The 18,229-nt window shown below is 46.6% G+C and overlaps 5 non-coding genes and 2 pseudogenes across 5 annotated transcripts; all 7 read left to right on the top strand.

Annotated features, from left to right (window-relative positions):
* Window positions 1-558: 558 nt before the first annotated feature.
* Window positions 559-777, top strand: LOC130303363 (U2 spliceosomal RNA; annotated as a pseudogene).
* Window positions 778-6,166: 5,389 nt separating this feature from the next.
* LOC130303353 (U2 spliceosomal RNA) lies at window positions 6,167-6,352 on the top strand. Its single transcript, XR_008853445.1, has one exon. It is a non-coding gene; the product is annotated as a U2 spliceosomal RNA (small nuclear RNA).
* Window positions 6,353-8,441: 2,089 nt separating this feature from the next.
* On the top strand, window positions 8,442-8,632 carry LOC130303333 (U2 spliceosomal RNA). Its single transcript, XR_008853426.1, has one exon. It is a non-coding gene; the product is annotated as a U2 spliceosomal RNA (small nuclear RNA).
* Window positions 8,633-10,721: 2,089 nt separating this feature from the next.
* Window positions 10,722-10,912, top strand: LOC130303331 (U2 spliceosomal RNA). The gene has a single exon (XR_008853424.1). It is a non-coding gene; the product is annotated as a U2 spliceosomal RNA (small nuclear RNA).
* A 2,092-nt stretch (window positions 10,913-13,004) lies between these two features.
* LOC130303330 (U2 spliceosomal RNA) lies at window positions 13,005-13,195 on the top strand. Its single transcript, XR_008853423.1, has one exon. It is a non-coding gene; the product is annotated as a U2 spliceosomal RNA (small nuclear RNA).
* Window positions 13,196-15,296: 2,101 nt separating this feature from the next.
* LOC130303329 (U2 spliceosomal RNA) lies at window positions 15,297-15,487 on the top strand. Its single transcript, XR_008853422.1, has one exon. It is a non-coding gene; the product is annotated as a U2 spliceosomal RNA (small nuclear RNA).
* Window positions 15,488-17,593: 2,106 nt separating this feature from the next.
* On the top strand, window positions 17,594-17,753 carry LOC130303360 (U2 spliceosomal RNA; annotated as a pseudogene).
* The last annotated feature ends 476 nt before the right edge of the window (window positions 17,754-18,229 follow it).

The raw sequence follows: 18,229 nt of genomic DNA, 5'->3' as shown, positions 1-18,229 counted from the left end.
TATGTAACCAAAGGGATTTGTGATGTCACCTAGAACCTTCACAGCAGCGACAGCTTTATGAGGAGCATCAGCACTGCTCTGCCTGAGCAGAACCATCACCGCCATAGGTTGTCAAATAACCCGGATTTAACCCACACAGGTAAGTCCAATGGGGTGCAGGCATGTCCTCTATGCTTACAGCTTCCCGTGGGTGTTGGTTTGATACCGTTTGGGGACAGCCAAGGAGGCATCTGCAGGCAACAAAGGTAGGTGTGTGCTTGTGTGTGTGTTTCCTATGCAGATCCTAAGCCCAGTGTCACATGCAAGTAGGAGGAGTAAGAAGGGTTCCTGGCAAATCCGGGTTATGGATTGCATTTAAAAAGGCCCCGTGGGAGTGCAATGGGCCCCTGTCTTGCTGCTTAGCAATAATGGTATGGGTTTAGGTTCTGCTGTGTGTACTGGTGGTTGACTGCCCCCCAGCCCAGAGTGTGCATGGAAAATTGTCTGGCAGCCTCCCTGACAGCAAGCAGTGATAGTGCCCATGAAGGGGACCTTGTTGGGCCCGCCCCTTTCACGGTTATCGCTTCTCGGCCTTTTGGCTAAGATCAAGTGTAGTATCTGCATTTGGTCTGGTCGGAAGGTGTCTGTGGTACCCCGCTTCTCGGCCTTGGGGGATTGTCTCTCCTTACGGAGGGACTTCACCCCCCTTGCTGCTATTGGGGAGCGGGCTTAGTCCACGGACAACGGGTTGCGATCCCCCTGTCTCTGGGACCTTGTGTCTCAGAAGGCATTTTCGGTACGTTGAGCGTTACCTGTAGCTTCGGAAGCACCTAGGGTACCCCCGACCTCTGCCTTGGGTAAGGGTTCCGCTTTTATAGCGGGATTCCGAGCCCCTGCTGCTATTGGGGAAGGGGCTTAGTCCCTGGGTGTGGAAGATGCCGTTCTCCTGGGCTTTCCCCTCTGGGGAAATGTCGATGCGAAATACCATCCGCATAGAGGTGTCGGAGAGCCATCGTCAGTTGAAGAACCTCCGCTTCATTGCGGAGGTGATTCTTCTTGACTACTTCCGCCTCAATAGGGAGGACATCCTGTGTCTAAATGACCAGGAAAGCCGTGGCCTGTATACCGTCACCTTCACGGCCACGGCGTGTTGCGATAACATCTATGCAACCTTGTCTGGTGCGGACCAGAGGGACGATCGACTCGACGGTCTTTCGTTCCAGTTCCTCTATGGTGAGGAACATATACCGTTGGTGGTGGCTATGCACAGCCCTCATGTGACCACGGAGGATATAGCCACTTTTCTTCGGCGATACTGCGAAGAGGTGCGATTCGCAAACAAAATCTTGAACTCCGTGCGGTTCTGGAACGGCAAGAGGAAGTTCTGGGTCAAGCTCCGTAAGGATCCCGGTGGTATTGGGGGTCTTTGCCATCCGCCCCCAAATTTTGCCATCGGGAGAGTTCGGGGCTTCCTGTTCTATCCTCAAATGCCTATGTATTGCCGAAATTGCTTGAGGTTTGGCCACACCCAGGAGACCTGCGGCGCGGAGCGTGTGATTCGCTGCAATAGGTGTGGCCAAGAAGGTCACATAGCCTCAAGATGTAGCCATACGATAAGGTGCAACCTCTGCGGAGAGGAAAATCACGATTTTAATTCCTGTCCCCATAAAGCAAAAACTACGATGGGTGGGTCAAGGCTGGGCCCACCCAAAGAGGGGACAGGACAAAAGACGTCCTTTTTTAAGATGCCCAAACCCCAGATGGCAGGTTCTGATGGGTCCAGGCCCAAGACCTCTGGTGCTCCATCGGGGGGCCCACCGGTGGTAGTGCTAGGGGGAGGCCATGGGGATTCCACGAAGCCCGGGCGGGTGATCGAGTTTACTGCCCGGGAAATTGAAAGACGTCGATCGACTTCCTACCTGGCTCAAGAGCCCGCCGAAACTTCTGAAGGGGGCTCACCTGTGGCGGGTGGCAGCCGACGGGCCTCGGTGGGGGCAAAAGTGGACCCAAAATTGCAGCATAAGCCAGGTACTGGCTTGGCCCAGGGTCGCCCTGCTCCGGACGAAGAGGCCCCGGTGAAAGCCCGCCGGAAGGGGAGCCAGGTGGCCAGGTCTGAGCCCGGTCCTGTTACTCCGCCTATACAGGACAGGGCCAAGAAGACAAGTGGCGCCAAACCAGGGTTTGCTGCCCCGCCAGCAGTGGACCCGGTGGGTAAAACTGGCCATCGTCGATCGATGGGGAAGTTGGAGCAACAGTCCTCAGCAACGCTTGCTGGGGAACAAGCGATGAAAACTTCCCAAGGTAGCGGCAAAGGTTCCGGAAAAGAGGCCTCACAGGCCCCTGTGCAGCAGTTCCAGTCGTCAAATGATGAAAGAAGACGCAGATCCATCAGCCGGGGGCCAGAGATTACATCGAGTGAGAGCAACACAGAGGATATGGACAGCAGTGTGACATTTAAAAGACAAAGAGAAGAAGAAGAGGAAGACATTCAAAGGAAAGCGGCGTGCCGTAGTTCGGACGAGAGCGAGCTCAGGGTCGGGGCATCATCGATCTCAAGCTCCGACCCTCAGAACATCAAGGAGCTGATGACCCCGCAGGCGGGGGATGACGGTACGCAGCTTATTATTGACTTTGATTCTCCAAGCACGGACTCTCCATAAACTATGCCTATCCCTGTAAAAATTGCCTCACTCAATGTGAGGTCCTTAAAGAGCCCTGATCGCAGGGCTGCTTTATTTTCTTATCTAGAGACATGTGACTTTGACCTTTGCCTGCTACAAGAATGTGGAATCCCTAGTAAAATGGACTATAAAGACTTAAAAGAAGACTGGAAGCTGGGCCCATCCATATGGTCCGGTGCAAATGACTGTCGTTCTGTGGGTGTTGGGCTGCTCTGCCGAGGCCAGTCCTTTTCTATTCATACAGTAACTGAGATTGTGCCTGGCAGAGCTCTTTTAATTCATCTATATTTTAATGGACTTTTAATTCGTGTTTTAAATGTGTATGCCCCTCCTGATAAACAGGAGCGGGCAGAACTATTTGAAATTTTACCACTGTTTTGTGTTGGGTCTTCCCCCCTGCTGGTGGGAGGTGATTTTAACTGCATACGTGATGGGGAACACCGGCAGGGTGGGGATATTAATCGTAAAGACCGCACTTCTTACCTGCTTAAAAATTTTATTGATGATTTTAATTTGAAAGATTGCTGGAAGGATCTCTTGCCGGAGGACCCAGGCGCCACATGGTCCAATGGAAGAGTGAGCTCCAGAATCGATTTTATTTTTTCCTCTAGAGCTTTTAAACCCCTGAAATGCACGCTCGAGCAGAATATCTTCTCTGATCATAAGCTCCTCTTGGTGGGCCTGGAGCTAGAGGGGGAGCAAAAAGCAAAAAGTGGCCTCTGGAGATTAAACACCACACTCCTAGAGGACCCTGAGATAAAAGAGGAGTTTGTGCGGACCTACCAATGCTGGCAATCACAAAGAAAACCCCACGAGCCTATGCTGCACTGGTGGGAGGGCACCAAATCTAAAATCAGATTTTTTTTTATCAAAGCAGGTAAGAAGAAGGCAAAAATGGAAAAACAGTGGTTTTATGTTCTTAACATGCGTTTAAATGTACTTTTTAAATTGAAAGAAGCTGGTATGGATGTAGAAAATGATATTTTAAACCTTAAAACTGAAATAAAACATGCCATAGAAAAGAAAGGGAAACAAATCATTTTTAACTCACATGTGCAGCACCTGGAGGAGGGCGAGAAATGTTCCCGTTTCTTTTTTAAAAAAGTGATGAATAGGAGGGATATCATCCAAAACCTTGAGGGTGAATCCACTCCAAAAGGCATGTTAGATGCAGTTTTTAACTTCTACCAGCTTCTTTTTAATAAGAAAGATCTTAATCCATCCTTTTTAGAACATGTTCTTAATTCCCTTGATTTTAAGCTAGATGTTTTAGACCAGGAGGTTTTATCCCGTGATCTTAACTTAGATGAACTTTTATTTGTTTTTAAAAGTTTTTCTAGTGGGAAGGCCCCTGGGGAAGATGGTTTACCCATCGAATTTTATTTAGCTTTTTGGGATATTTTAAAGGATGATATGGTTTTATTGTATAAAGAAACTTTTATTGTTAATGAACTTCCCCCTTCCTGGAGGAGGGGGATTGTATCATTACTTTTTAAAAAGGGTGAAAAGGATATGCTAAAAAATTGGCGCCCCATCACACTTTTAAATGTTGATTATAAAGTTTTAGCCAAGTTATTAGCTGTCCGTTTTAAACCTTTTATTCATAAATTAATTCACCCAAATCAGGTTTGTGGGGTACCTGGAAGGTCTATAGCTGAATCCCTAAATATTTTAAGAGATGTTTTATGGTATTTTAAGGATAGAAATCAAACTGTAGCAATTTTATCCTTAGACTTTGAAAAAGCCTTTGATAGGGTCTCCCATGAATACCTGTTTTTAGTTCTTAAAAAGATGGCAGTGCCTGAAACGATTTTAAGCCGAATCATGCTTTTATACCGATCCTGTTTTAGTCAAGTCTCTGTTAATGGCTTTTTAACCAGCGGTGTTCCTCTTTTATCAGGTGTCAAACAGGGCTGCCCCCTGTCCCCACTCCTTTTTATTTGCGCAATCGAACCACTGATGGCCCTCCTCAGAAAAGACCGGGTAGTAAGAGGCGTACCGATACCTGGTGGAGGAGGGACCCATCTAAAGGTGTTGGGGTACATGGATGATGTCACCATACTGTGCCCGGACTCTCCATCCATGAGGGGGGCATTGAGGAACACCAGCTATTTCTGCGAGGTCTCTGGTTTTAAGCTAAACACAGATAAATGTGACTGTTTTTATATTGGCTCCTGGGATTCATCCATCACCCCAGGAGTCACAATGCAACAGGATCAAATTAAAGTTTTAGGTATTGTTTTTAACCAGGTCAATGATGGGAGCCCTAACTGGGATTCAGCTATAGCTAAGATGGAGAAGAAGATTTTAATGTGGAATCTTAGAAACCTTACCATGGAGGGGAAGATTTTAATAATAAAGATGGTTTTACTCCCTATTATGCTATACATTGCCATGGTATTTCCTCCATCTATTTTATACATTAAAAAAGTAACTAGAATTGTTTTTACTTTTTTATGGGGTTCAAAAATGGAGAAATTAAAGCGTGATTTTATGTACAAAAGTAAAGATAATGGCGGGAAAGATGTTCCTAACCTTTTTACTTTCTTTTACATAAAGTATTTCTGTTTCTGTTTTAAAATTATTAAATCCGATGGCATTTTTAGCTGCTTTTTAAGGTACGCTGCGGGCATGGTTTTTAAAAGATGGTTGCGCATCCCTCTGAACGCTCCGGTGCTTCTGTGTCCCCCAAAACATTATGTGGTGTTGGAAAAGACAGTCAGGCTCCTAGGTCTCCAAGATTTGGAGCCTGACATACTGGGGGACCAGAGAAAGGTATCAAAGGTCCTCAGGCGGAGTGAGGTTACCCTGGCAGTGTCCAATTTCACACAGGCAAGATCCAAAAAGGTATGGCGGAACGTGTACGGGAAGTTTCTGGCAAATGTACACAGGGATCTTGCCTGGGCAATCGTCCACCAGTGCCTCCCTACTCGTGAGTTTCAGCACAGGCGAGGACTGGTGGCGAGAGCCAAGTGCCCGAGAGATGGCTGCGGAGTGGACGAAACGGTGCTGCACATATTTTGGAACTGCCCTTTTGCACGGGAGCTTTGGAGGAAGGTAGGCCCACTTTTGAAGTGGGCCTGCGGCCTAAAAGATTTTAATCACGAATGTGTCTTTTACGGTCTTTTTAACTGCCCCAATTTTAAACAGCAGATGATCTGCTGGATGATTATTAATTGTTTTAAAAATGCCATCTGGAAAGTTAGGAACATCTTACTTTTTAAACATGATTTTATTGATGTTAAAAACTGTATAAAGCTGGCCCTGAGTGAGATGTACATCTATTACCTAAGAGACAAGAAACAGTTGGGGGCCAGCGAGGCAGCATCCATGTGGTGTCTGCCTCTATGGAACGAAATAACAGTATAATCAGTTTTTATGACATTTGTATAATGTTTTATCCTGCCATTTTTATTTTTTCTCCTTTTATTACTGGTTTTATTATTTGTATTTTAAAACTTTTGTGAACCTTTTATTATTTTGCATTTTAAATTTTGTATGGTTTCTTATTTATTCAATAAAATTTTGTTGAAACCTTATCTGTTCTTATCAGTTTAATATCTGATACGTCCCCTATCTGGGGACCATATATTAAATGGATTTTTGAGAACGGGGGCCGATTTCGAAGCTTGCTTCCGTCGCCCTATGCATTGACCCGATATGGCAGTATCTTCGGGTACAGTGCACCACCCCCTTACAGGGTTAAAAAGAAAGATTCCTACTTTCATTGCTACCTGCTTGCTGGCTAGCCAGCTAGCCAGCCCTGTGGGCCTTGCTGCTGCTGCAGCCAAAAAACAAAAGGTGGTGCTGCTGCTGCTTCTGCTGCTTCTGCTTCTGCTTGTGTCTGGCCCCTGTTGGAGCGTCCAGGCACAGGACTTCTGCTGCTGCTGACTAAATGGCCTCCTTAATTGGATCATTTGAGTAGCCAGCACACCTGTGCAGGTAGGGCATGACATGATAGGCAGCTGCCTTGATAGCGGGTGGGTGCTGAATGTTCCTAATTGACAAAATAAGATTAATGCTTATGAAGAAATATAAAATCTCATCCCTTCCCCAATATCGTGCCACACCCCTACCCCTTAATTCCCTGGTTGAACGTGATGGACATATGTCTTTTTTCGACCGTACTAACTATGTAACTATGTAACATAACATGGGGGGGGGGGGGGTCTCCTGGCTGTTCACACAGGTGTGTCATTGCTGTACATTGACCATGCATTGCTTCTGTGGTATTGCAAAGGCAAAGACAAATGCTTCCAGCCATCCATTGCACTAATGGATTGGTCATCAGCTGGCTGTCTATGTCCCGCATCAATATAGACCAAAGTACAGAGGGTTAGGCTATGCTATTGTGCACCTACCTGATGCATCAGAAGGTGCGAGGCCCTTGCTAAATTCTGTGCACAGACTTTGAGATCTATGCTTTAGACTGTATCTAAACCTGCTCCAACATGGACTGACATTCTGGCCTACTTTCAGCCGATGCGACTTGTCTGTCGCTGAACAGTCGGTTTTTATGTATTCAGCACCTATGTATAATGTTGTAAAAATGCTCTAGAAGCTAAAGTCGCAGAAATGTCACACATATTTGGCCTGCAACTTTCTGTGCGACAAATTCAGACAGGAAAAATCAGTATAAATCCTTAGAAAATTATCCCCCAGTGTCTCCATCTGCTGGCGGTATTGAATAAGCATTGCTGCACTGATGGGGTATGCATTAGACGAAAAAAAAGAAGAAAAAGAAGAATAATACGCCCAGAAAAGAGGCGAAAAGGAGAAAAACGTAAAAAAACGTGAAAAAAAAGTAAGAGGAAGAGAAGGGAAAAAAAGGTGGAAATGGGTTTAAAAGTGATTTCGGCGGAGAAATATATATATATATATATATATATATATATATATATATATATATGCGCACACACACACATAGATATAAACGTATTCTCCGTTGAGATATTGCAGCCGCTGCTGTGTCCAGGCCCAGGAGCCTTAGCACTGTGCTGTGATGTCACTCAATACCACTGACATCACTAGGTGTAAACAACATCTCTCCTTTGCTGTGTATGTGACTATGGAGCTGTTTGGTGATGTCGTCTATTACGGCCTTCATAGAAGCAACAGGAGATTGTTGCATCCATCTTGAACCCTCAGAACTACAGTGCTATGATGTCACTCACTTCCACAGGCCTTGCAGAGTGTAAACAACAACAACCCAGCTTTGTTGTGTATGTAACCAAAGGGATTTGTGATGTCACCTAGAACCTTCACAGCAGCGACAGCTTTATGAGGAGCATCAGCACTGCTCTGCCTGAGCAGAACCATCACCGCCATAGGTTGTCAAATAACCCGGATTTAACCCACACAGGTAAGTCCAATGGGGTGCAGGCATGTCCTCTATGCTTACAGCTTCCCGTGGGTGTTGGTTTGATACCGTTTGGGGACAGCCAAGGAGGCATCTGCAGGCAACAAAGGTAGGTGTGTGCTTGTGTGTGTGTTTCCTATGCAGATCCTAAGCCCAGTGTCACATGCAAGTAGGAGGAGTAAGAAGGGTTCCTGGCAAATCCGGGTTATGGATTGCATTTAAAAAGGCCCCGTGGGAGTGCAATGGGCCCCTGTCTTGCTGCTTAGCAATAATGGTATGGGTTTAGGTTCTGCTGTGTGTACTGGTGGTTGACTGCCCCCCAGCCCAGAGTGTGCATGGAAAATTGTCTGGCAGCCTCCCTGACAGCAAGCAGTGATAGTGCCCATGAAGGGGACCTTGTTGGGCCCGCCCCTTTCACGGTTATCGCTTCTCGGCCTTTTGGCTAAGATCAAGTGTAGTATCTGTTCTTATCAGTTTAATATCTGATACGTCCCCTATCTGGGGACCATATATTAAATGGATTTTTGAGAACGGGGGCCGATTTCGAAGCTTGCTTCCGTCGCCCTATGCATTGACCCGATATGGCAGTATCTTCGGGTACAGTGCACCACCCCCTTACAGGGTTAAAAAGAAAGATTCCTACTTTCATTGCTACCTGCTTGCTGGCTAGCCAGCTAGCCAGCCCTGTGGGCCTTGCTGCTGCTGCAGCCAAAAAACAAAAGGTGGTGCTGCTGCTGCTTCTGCTGCTTCTGCTTCTGCTTGTGTCTGGCCCCTGTTGGAGCGTCCAGGCACAGGACTTCTGCTGCTGCTGACTAAATGGCCTCCTTAATTGGATCATTTGAGTAGCCAGCACACCTGTGCAGGTAGGGCATGACATGATAGGCAGCTGCCTTGATAGCGGGTGGGTGCTGAATGTTCCTAATTGACAAAATAAGATTAATGCTTATGAAGAAATATAAAATCTCATCCCTTCCCCAATATCGCGCCACACCCCTACCCCTTAATTCCCTGGTTGAACGTGATGGACATATGTCTTTTTTCGACCGTACTAACTATGTAACTATGTAACATAACATGGGGGGGGGGGGGGGGGGGGTCTCCTGGCTGTTCACACAGGTGTGTCATTGCTGTACATTGACCATGCATTGCTTCTGTGGTATTGCAAAGGCAAAGACAAATGCTTCCAGCCATCCATTGCACTAATGGATTGGTCATCAGCTGGCTGTCTATGTCCCGCATCAATATAGACCAAAGTACAGAGGGTTAGGCTATGCTATTGTGCACCTACCTGATGCATCAGAAGGTGCGAGGCCCTTGCTAAATTCTGTGCACAGACTTTGAGATCTATGCTTTAGACTGTATCTAAACCTGCTCCAACATGGACTGACATTCTGGCCTACTTTCAGCCGATGCGACTTGTCTGTCGCTGAACAGTCGCTTTTTATGTATTCAGCACCTATGTATAATGTTGTAAAAATGCTCTAGAAGCTAAAGTCGCAGAAATGTCACACATATTTGGCCTGCAACTTTCTGTGCGACAAATTCAGACAGGAAAAATCAGTATAAATCCTTAGAAAATTATCCCCCAGTGTCTCCATCTGCTGGCGGTATTGAATAAGCATTGCTGCACTGATGGGGTATGCATTAGACGAAAAAAAAGAAGAAAAAGAAGAATAATACGCCCAGAAAAGAGGCGAAAAGGAGAAAAACGTAAAAAAACGTGAAAAAAAAGTAAGAGGAAGAGAAGGGAAAAAAAGGTGGAAATGGGTTTAAAAGTGATTTCGGCGGAGAAATATATATATATATATATATATATATATATATATATATGCGCACACACACACATAGATATAAACGTATTCTCCGTTGAGATATTGCAGCCGCTGCTGTGTCCAGGCCCAGGAGCCTTAGCACTGTGCTGTGATGTCACTCAATACCACTGACATCACTAGGTGTAAACAACATCTCTCCTTTGCTGTGTATGTGACTATGGAGCTGTTTGGTGATGTCGTCTATTACGGCCTTCATAGAAGCAACAGGAGATTGTTGCATCCATCTTGAACCCTCAGAACTACAGTGCTATGATGTCACTCACTTCCACAGGCCTTGCAGAGTGTAAACAACAACAACCCAGCTTTGTTGTGTATGTAACCAAAGGGATTTGTGATGTCACCTAGAACCTTCACAGCAGCGACAGCTTTATGAGGAGCATCAGCACTGCTCTGCCTGAGCAGAACCATCACCGCCATAGGTTGTCAAATAACCCGGATTTAACCCACACAGGTAAGTCCAATGGGGTGCAGGCATGTCCTCTATGCTTACAGCTTCCCGTGGGTGTTGGTTTGATACCGTTTGGGGACAGCCAAGGAGGCATCTGCAGGCAACAAAGGTAGGTGTGTGCTTGTGTGTGTGTTTCCTATGCAGATCCTAAGCCCAGTGTCACATGCAAGTAGGAGGAGTAAGAAGGGTTCCTGGCAAATCCGGGTTATGGATTGCATTTAAAAAGGCCCCGTGGGAGTGCAATGGGCCCCTGTCTTGCTGCTTAGCAATAATGGTATGGGTTTAGGTTCTGCTGTGTGTACTGGTGGTTGACTGCCCCCCAGCCCAGAGTGTGCATGGAAAATTGTCTGGCAGCCTCCCTGACAGCAAGCAGTGATAGTGCCCATGAAGGGGACCTTGTTGGGCCCGCCCCTTTCACGGTTATCGCTTCTCGGCCTTTTGGCTAAGATCAAGTGTAGTATCTGTTCTTATCAGTTTAATATCTGATACGTCCCCTATCTGGGGACCATATATTAAATGGATTTTTGAGAACGGGGGCCGATTTCGAAGCTTGCTTCCGTCGCCCTATGCATTGACCCGATATGGCAGTATCTTCGGGTACAGTGCACCACCCCCTTACAGGGTTAAAAAGAAAGATTCCTACTTTCATTGCTACCTGCTTGCTGGCTAGCCAGCTAGCCAGCCCTGTGGGCCTTGCTGCTGCTGCAGCCAAAAAACAAAAGGTGGTGCTGCTGCTGCTTCTGCTGCTTCTGCTTCTGCTTGTGTCTGGCCCCTGTTGGAGCGTCCAGGCACAGGACTTCTGCTGCTGCTGACTAAATGGCCTCCTTAATTGGATCATTTGAGTAGCCAGCACACCTGTGCAGGTAGGGCATGACATGATAGGCAGCTGCCTTGATAGCGGGTGGGTGCTGAATGTTCCTAATTGACAAAATAAGATTAATGCTTATGAAGAAATATAAAATCTCATCCCTTCCCCAATATCGCGCCACACCCCTACCCCTTAATTCCCTGGTTGAAAGTGATGGACATATGTCTTTTTTCGACCGTACTAACTATGTAACTATGTAACATAACATGGGGGGGGGGGGGGGGGGGTCTCCTGGCTGTTCACACAGGTGTGTCATTGCTGTACATTGACCATGCATTGCTTCTGTGGTATTGCAAAGGCAAAGACAAATGCTTCCAGCCATCCATTGCACTAATGGATTGGTCATCAGCTGGCTGTCTATGTCCCGCATCAATATAGACCAAAGTACAGAGGGTTAGGCTATGCTATTGTGCACCTACCTGATGCATCAGAAGGTGCGAGGCCCTTGCTAAATTCTGTGCACAGACTTTGAGATCTATGCTTTAGACTGTATCTAAACCTGCTCCAACATGGACTGACATTCTGGCCTACTTTCAGCCGATGCGACTTGTCTGTCGCTGAACAGTCGCTTTTTATGTATTCAGCACCTATGTATAATGTTGTAAAAATGCTCTAGAAGCTAAAGTCGCAGAAATGTCACACATATTTGGCCTGCAACTTTCTGTGCGACAAATTCAGACAGGAAAAATCAGTATAAATCCTTAGAAAATTATCCCCCAGTGTCTCCATCTGCTGGCGGTATTGAATAAGCATTGCTGCACTGATGGGGTATGCATTAGACGAAAAAAAAGAAGAAAAAGAAGAATAATACGCCCAGAAAAGAGGCGAAAAGGAGAAAAACGTAAAAAAACGTGAAAAAAAAGTAAGAGGAAGAGAAGGGAAAAAAAGGTGGAAATGGGTTTAAAAGTGATTTCGGCGGAGAAATATATATATATATATATATATATATATATATATATATATATGCGCACACACACACATAGATATAAACGTATTCTCCGTTGAGATATTGCAGCCGCTGCTGTGTCCAGGCCCAGGAGCCTTAGCACTGTGCTGTGATGTCACTCAATACCACTGACATCACTAGGTGTAAACAACATCTCTCCTTTGCTGTGTATGTGACTATGGAGCTGTTTGGTGATGTCGTCTATTACGGCCTTCATAGAAGCAACAGGAGATTGTTGCATCCATCTTGAACCCTCAGAACTACAGTGCTATGATGTCACTCACTTCCACAGGCCTTGCAGAGTGTAAACAACAACAACCCAGCTTTGTTGTGTATGTAACCAAAGGGATTTGTGATGTCACCTAGAACCTTCACAGCAGCGACAGCTTTATGAGGAGCATCAGCACTGCTCTGCCTGAGCAGAACCATCACCGCCATAGGTTGTCAAATAACCCGGATTTAACCCACACAGGTAAGTCCAATGGGGTGCAGGCATGTCCTCTATGCTTACAGCTTCCCGTGGGTGTTGGTTTGATACCGTTTGGGGACAGCCAAGGAGGCATCTGCAGGCAACAAAGGTAGGTGTGTGCTTGTGTGTGTGTTTCCTATGCAGATCCTAAGCCCAGTGTCACATGCAAGTAGGAGGAGTAAGAAGGGTTCCTGGCAAATCCGGGTTATGGATTGCATTTAAAAAGGCCCCGTGGGAGTGCAATGGGCCCCTGTCTTGCTGCTTAGCAATAATGGTATGGGTTTAGGTTCTGCTGTGTGTACTGGTGGTTGACTGCCCCCCAGCCCAGAGTGTGCATGGAAAATTGTCTGGCAGCCTCCCTGACAGCAAGCAGTGATAGTGCCCATGAAGGGGACCTTGTTGGGCCCGCCCCTTTCACGGTTATCGCTTCTCGGCCTTTTGGCTAAGATCAAGTGTAGTATCTGTTCTTATCAGTTTAATATCTGATACGTCCCCTATCTGGGGACCATATATTAAATGGATTTTTGAGAACGGGGGCCGATTTCGAAGCTTGCTTCCGTCGCCCTATGCATTGACCCGATATGGCAGTATCTTCGGGTACAGTGCACCACCCCCTTACAGGGTTAAAAAGAAAGATTCCTACTTTCATTGCTACCTGCTTGCTGGCTAGCCAGCTAGCCAGCCCTGTGGGCCTTGCTGCTGCTGCAGCCAAAAAACAAAAGGTGGTGCTGCTGCTGCTGCTTCTGCTGCTTCTGCTTCTGCTTGTGTCTGGCCCCTGTTGGAGCGTCCAGGCACAGGACTTCTGCTGCTGCTGACTAAATGGCCTCCTTAATTGGATCATTTGAGTAGCCAGCACACCTGTGCAGGTAGGGCATGACATGATAGGCAGCTGCCTTGATAGCGGGTGGGTGCTGAATGTTCCTAATTGACAAAATAAGATTAATGCTTATGAAGAAATATAAAATCTCATCCCTTCCCCAATATCGCGCCACACCCCTACCCCTTAATTCCCTGGTTGAACGTGATGGACATATGTCTTTTTTCGACCGTACTAACTATGTAACTATGTAACATAACATGGGGGGGGGGGGGGGGGGGTCTCCTGGCTGTTCACACAGGTGTGTCATTGCTGTACATTGACCATGCATTGCTTCTGTGGTATTGCAAAGGCAAAGACAAATGCTTCCAGCCATCCATTGCACTAATGGATTGGTCATCAGCTGGCTGTCTATGTCCCGCATCAATATAGACCAAAGTACAGAGGGTTAGGCTATGCTATTGTGCACCTACCTGATGCATCAGAAGGTGCGAGGCCCTTGCTAAATTCTGTGCACAGACTTTGAGATCTATGCTTTAGACTGTATCTAAACCTGCTCCAACATGGACTGACATTCTGGCCTACTTTCAGCCGATGCGACTTGTCTGTCGCTGAACAGTCGCTTTTTATGTATTCAGCACCTATGTATAATGTTGTAAAAATGCTCTAGAAGCTAAAGTCGCAGAAATGTCACACATATTTGGCCTGCAACTTTCTGTGCGACAAATTCAGACAGGAAAAATCAGTATAAATCCTTAGAAAATTATCCCCCAGTGTCTCCATCTGCTGGCGGTATTGAATAAGCATTGCTGCACTGATGGGGTATGCATTAGACGAAAAAAAAGAAGAAAAAGAAGAATAATACGCCCAGAAAAGAGGCGAAAAGGAGAAAAACGTAAAAAAACGTGAAAAAAAAGTAAGAGGAAGAGAAGGGAAAAAAAGGTGGAAATGGGTTTAAAAGTGGTTTCGTCGGAGAAATATATATATATATATATATATATATATATATATATATATATATATATGCGCACACACACACATAGATATAAACGTATTCTCCGTTGAGATATTGCAGCCGCTGCTGTGTCCAGGCCCAGGAGCCTTAGCACTGTGCTGTGATGTCACTCAATACCACTGACATCACTAGGTGTAAACAACATCTCTCCTTTGCTGTGTATGTGACTATGGAGCTGTTTGGTGATGTCGTCTATTACGGCCTTCATAGAAGCAACAGGAGATTGTTGCATCCATCTTGAACCCTCAGAACTACAGTGCTATGATGTCACTCACTTCCACAGGCCTTGCAGAGTGTAAACAACAACAACCCAGCTTTGTTGTGTATGTAACCAAAGGGATTTGTGATGTCACCTAGAACCTTCACAGCAGCGACAGCTTTATGAGGAGCATCAGCACTGCTCTGCCTGAGCAGAACCATCACCGCCATAGGTTGTCAAATAACCCGGATTTAACCCACACAGGTAAGTCCAATGGGGTGCAGGCATGTCCTCTATGCTTACAGCTTCCCGTGGGTGTTGGTTTGATACCGTTTGGGGACAGCCAAGGAGGCATCTGCAGGCAACAAAGGTAGGTGTGTGCTTGTGTGTGTGTTTCCTATGCAGATCCTAAGCCCAGTGTCACATGCAAGTAGGAGGAGTAAGAAGGGTTCCTGGCAAATCCGGGTTATGGATTGCATTTAAAAAGGCCCCGTGGGAGTGCAATGGGCCCCTGTCTTGCTGCTTAGCAATAATGGTATGGGTTTAGGTTCTGCTGTGTGTACTGGTGGTTGACTGCCCCCCAGCCCAGAGTGTGCATGGAAAATTGTCTGGCAGCCTCCCTGACAGCAAGCAGTGATAGTGCCCATGAAGGGGACCTTGTTGGGCCCGCCCCTTTCACGGTTATCGCTTCTCGGCCTTTTGGCTAAGATCAAGTGTAGTATCTGTTCTTATCAGTTTAATATCTGATACGTCCCCTATCTGGGGACCATATATTAAATGGATTTTTGAGAACGGGGGCCGATTTCGAAGCTTGCTTCCGTCGCCCTATGCATTGACCCGATATGGCAGTATCTTCGGGTACAGTGCACCACCCCCTTACAGGGTTAAAAAGAAAGATTCCTACTTTCATTGCTACCTGCTTGCTGGCTAGCCAGCTAGCCAGCCCTGTGGGCCTTGCTGCTGCTGCAGCCAAAAAACAAAAGGTGGTGCTGCTGCTGCTTCTGCTGCTTCTGCTTCTGCTTGTGTCTGGCCCCTGTTGGAGCGTCCAGGCACAGGACTTCTGCTGCTGCTGACTAAATGGCCTCCTTAATTGGATCATTTGAGTAGCCAGCACACCTGTGCAGGTAGGGCATGACATGATAGGCAGCTGCCTTGATAGCGGGTGGGTGCTGAATGTTCCTAATTGACAAAATAAGATTAATGCTTATGAAGAAATATAAAATCTCATCCCTTCCCCAATATCGCGCCACACCCCTACCCCTTAATTCCCTGGTTGAACGTGATGGACATATGTCTTTTTTCGACCGTACTAACTATGTAACTATGTAACATAACATGGGGGGGGGGGGGGGGGGGGGTCTCCTGGCTGTTCACACAGGTGTGTCATTGCTGTACATTGACCATGCATTGCTTCTGTGGTATTGCAAAGGCAAAGACAAATGCTTCCAGCCATCCATTGCACTAATGGATTGGTCATCAGCTGGCTGTCTATGTCCCGCATCAATATAGACCAAAGTACAGAGGGTTAGGCTATGCTATTGTGCACCTACCTGATGCATCAGAAGGTGCGAGGCCCTTGCTAAATTCTGTGCACAGACTTTGAGATCTATGCTTTAGACTGTATCTAAACCTGCTCCAACATGGACTGACATTCTGGCCTACTTTCAGCCGATGCGACTTGTCTGTCGCTGAACAGTCGCTTTTTATGTATTCAGCACCTATGTATAATGTTGTAAAAATGCTCTAGAAGCTAAAGTCGCAGAAATGTCACACATATTTGGCCTGCAACTTTCTGTGCGACAAATTCAGACAGGAAAAATCAGTATAAATCCTTAGAAAATTATCCCCCAGTGTCTCCATCTGCTGGCGGTATTGAATAAGCATTGCTGCACTGATGGGGTATGCATTAGACGAAAAAAAAGAAGAAAAAGAAGAATAATACGCCCAGAAAAGAGGCGAAAAGGAGAAAAACGTAAAAAAACGTGAAAAAAAAGTAAGAGGAAGAGAAGGGAAAAAAAGGTGGAAATGGGTTTAAAAGTGATTTCGGCGGAGAAATATATATATATATATATATATATATATATATATATATATATATATATATATATGCGCACACACACACATAGATATAAACGTATTCTCCGTTGAGATATTGCAGCCGCTGCTGTGTCCAGGCCCAGGAGCCTTAGCACTGTGCTGTGATGTCACTCAATACCACTGACATCACTAGGTGTAAACAACATCTCTCCTTTGCTGTGTATGTGACTATGGAGCTGTTTGGTGATGTCGTCTATTACGGCCTTCATAGAAGCAACAGGAGATTGTTGCATCCATCTTGAACCCTCAGAACTACAGTGCTATGATGTCACTCACTTCCACAGGCCTTGCAGAGTGTAAACAACAACAACCCAGCTTTGTTGTGTATGTAACCAAAGGGATTTGTGATGTCACCTAGAACCTTCACAGCAGCGACAGCTTTATGAGGAGCATCAGCACTGCTCTGCCTGAGCAGAACCATCACCGCCATAGGTTGTCAAATAACCCGGATTTAACCCACACAGGTAAGTCCAATGGGGTGCAGGCATGTCCTCTATGCTTACAGCTTCCCGTGGGTGTTGGTTTGATACCGTTTGGGGACAGCCAAGGAGGCATCTGCAGGCAACAAAGGTAGGTGTGTGCTTGTGTGTGTGTTTCCTATGCAGATCCTAAGCCCAGTGTCACATGCAAGTAGGAGGAGTAAGAAGGGTTCCTGGCAAATCCGGGTTATGGATTGCATTTAAAAAGGCCCCGTGGGAGTGCAATGGGCCCCTGTCTTGCTGCTTAGCAATAATGGTATGGGTTTAGGTTCTGCTGTGTGTACTGGTGGTTGACTGCCCCCCAGCCCAGAGTGTGCATGGAAAATTGTCTGGCAGCCTCCCTGACAGCAAGCAGTGATAGTGCCCATGAAGGGGACCTTGTTGGGCCCGCCCCTTTCACGGTTATCGCTTCTCGGCCTTTTGGCTAAGATCAAGTGTAGTATCTGTTCTTATCAGTTTTCATGCTGGTGGGGATGGGTGCTGCATGGAGGATGCAGGTGTACCAGGGCTTTCCGGGGCTGGTTCTGAGGAATCAGCTCGACGGCTGCCCCGATGTGACCTGTTCCCTCCGGGTCTCGCCATGAGGCTGAGAGGGTCTAGAGCCGAGGTACTTTTGTGCCTCGGGGAGTGGTGACCCCGAGGTGCCGAAACTCACTGGGAGAATAGGCTCACTGAGTTGAAGCACGGGCACCATAATCTCTTCACCTTGTGGCACTCACCTCTTGATTCCCGGCCTTCTGGCTAGGATCAGAGAAATTTTTATAGATCCGGCCGGATGTCCGGGCAGTATATCTGCACACATTCACTTATTTATTTATTTTTTGTCTCACTGTGTCACTTTTTGCGTGTTGTGTGTTCACAGGATTTGTCAGGATGCGGTAGCCCTTCTGGGTGTCCCTCCTGGCGGTCTAGGGGAGGTGTGTGTGGCCATTAGGTTCCGCACCTCCCTGCAAACACCCCGGGTACTCCTGCTTCGCAGGGTACCTACCGTAATCGGCTCTGCGGGCAGATACCTTGGCTAACGCCAAGGGGGATGCCGG

Source organism: Hyla sarda, unplaced genomic scaffold (assembly GCF_029499605.1).
Source record: "Hyla sarda isolate aHylSar1 unplaced genomic scaffold, aHylSar1.hap1 scaffold_1214, whole genome shotgun sequence".
Taxonomy (NCBI): domain Eukaryota; kingdom Metazoa; phylum Chordata; class Amphibia; order Anura; family Hylidae; genus Hyla; species Hyla sarda.
Note: the sequence above shows the minus strand (reverse complement) of the source record. Positions and strands in the feature narration are given on the sequence as shown.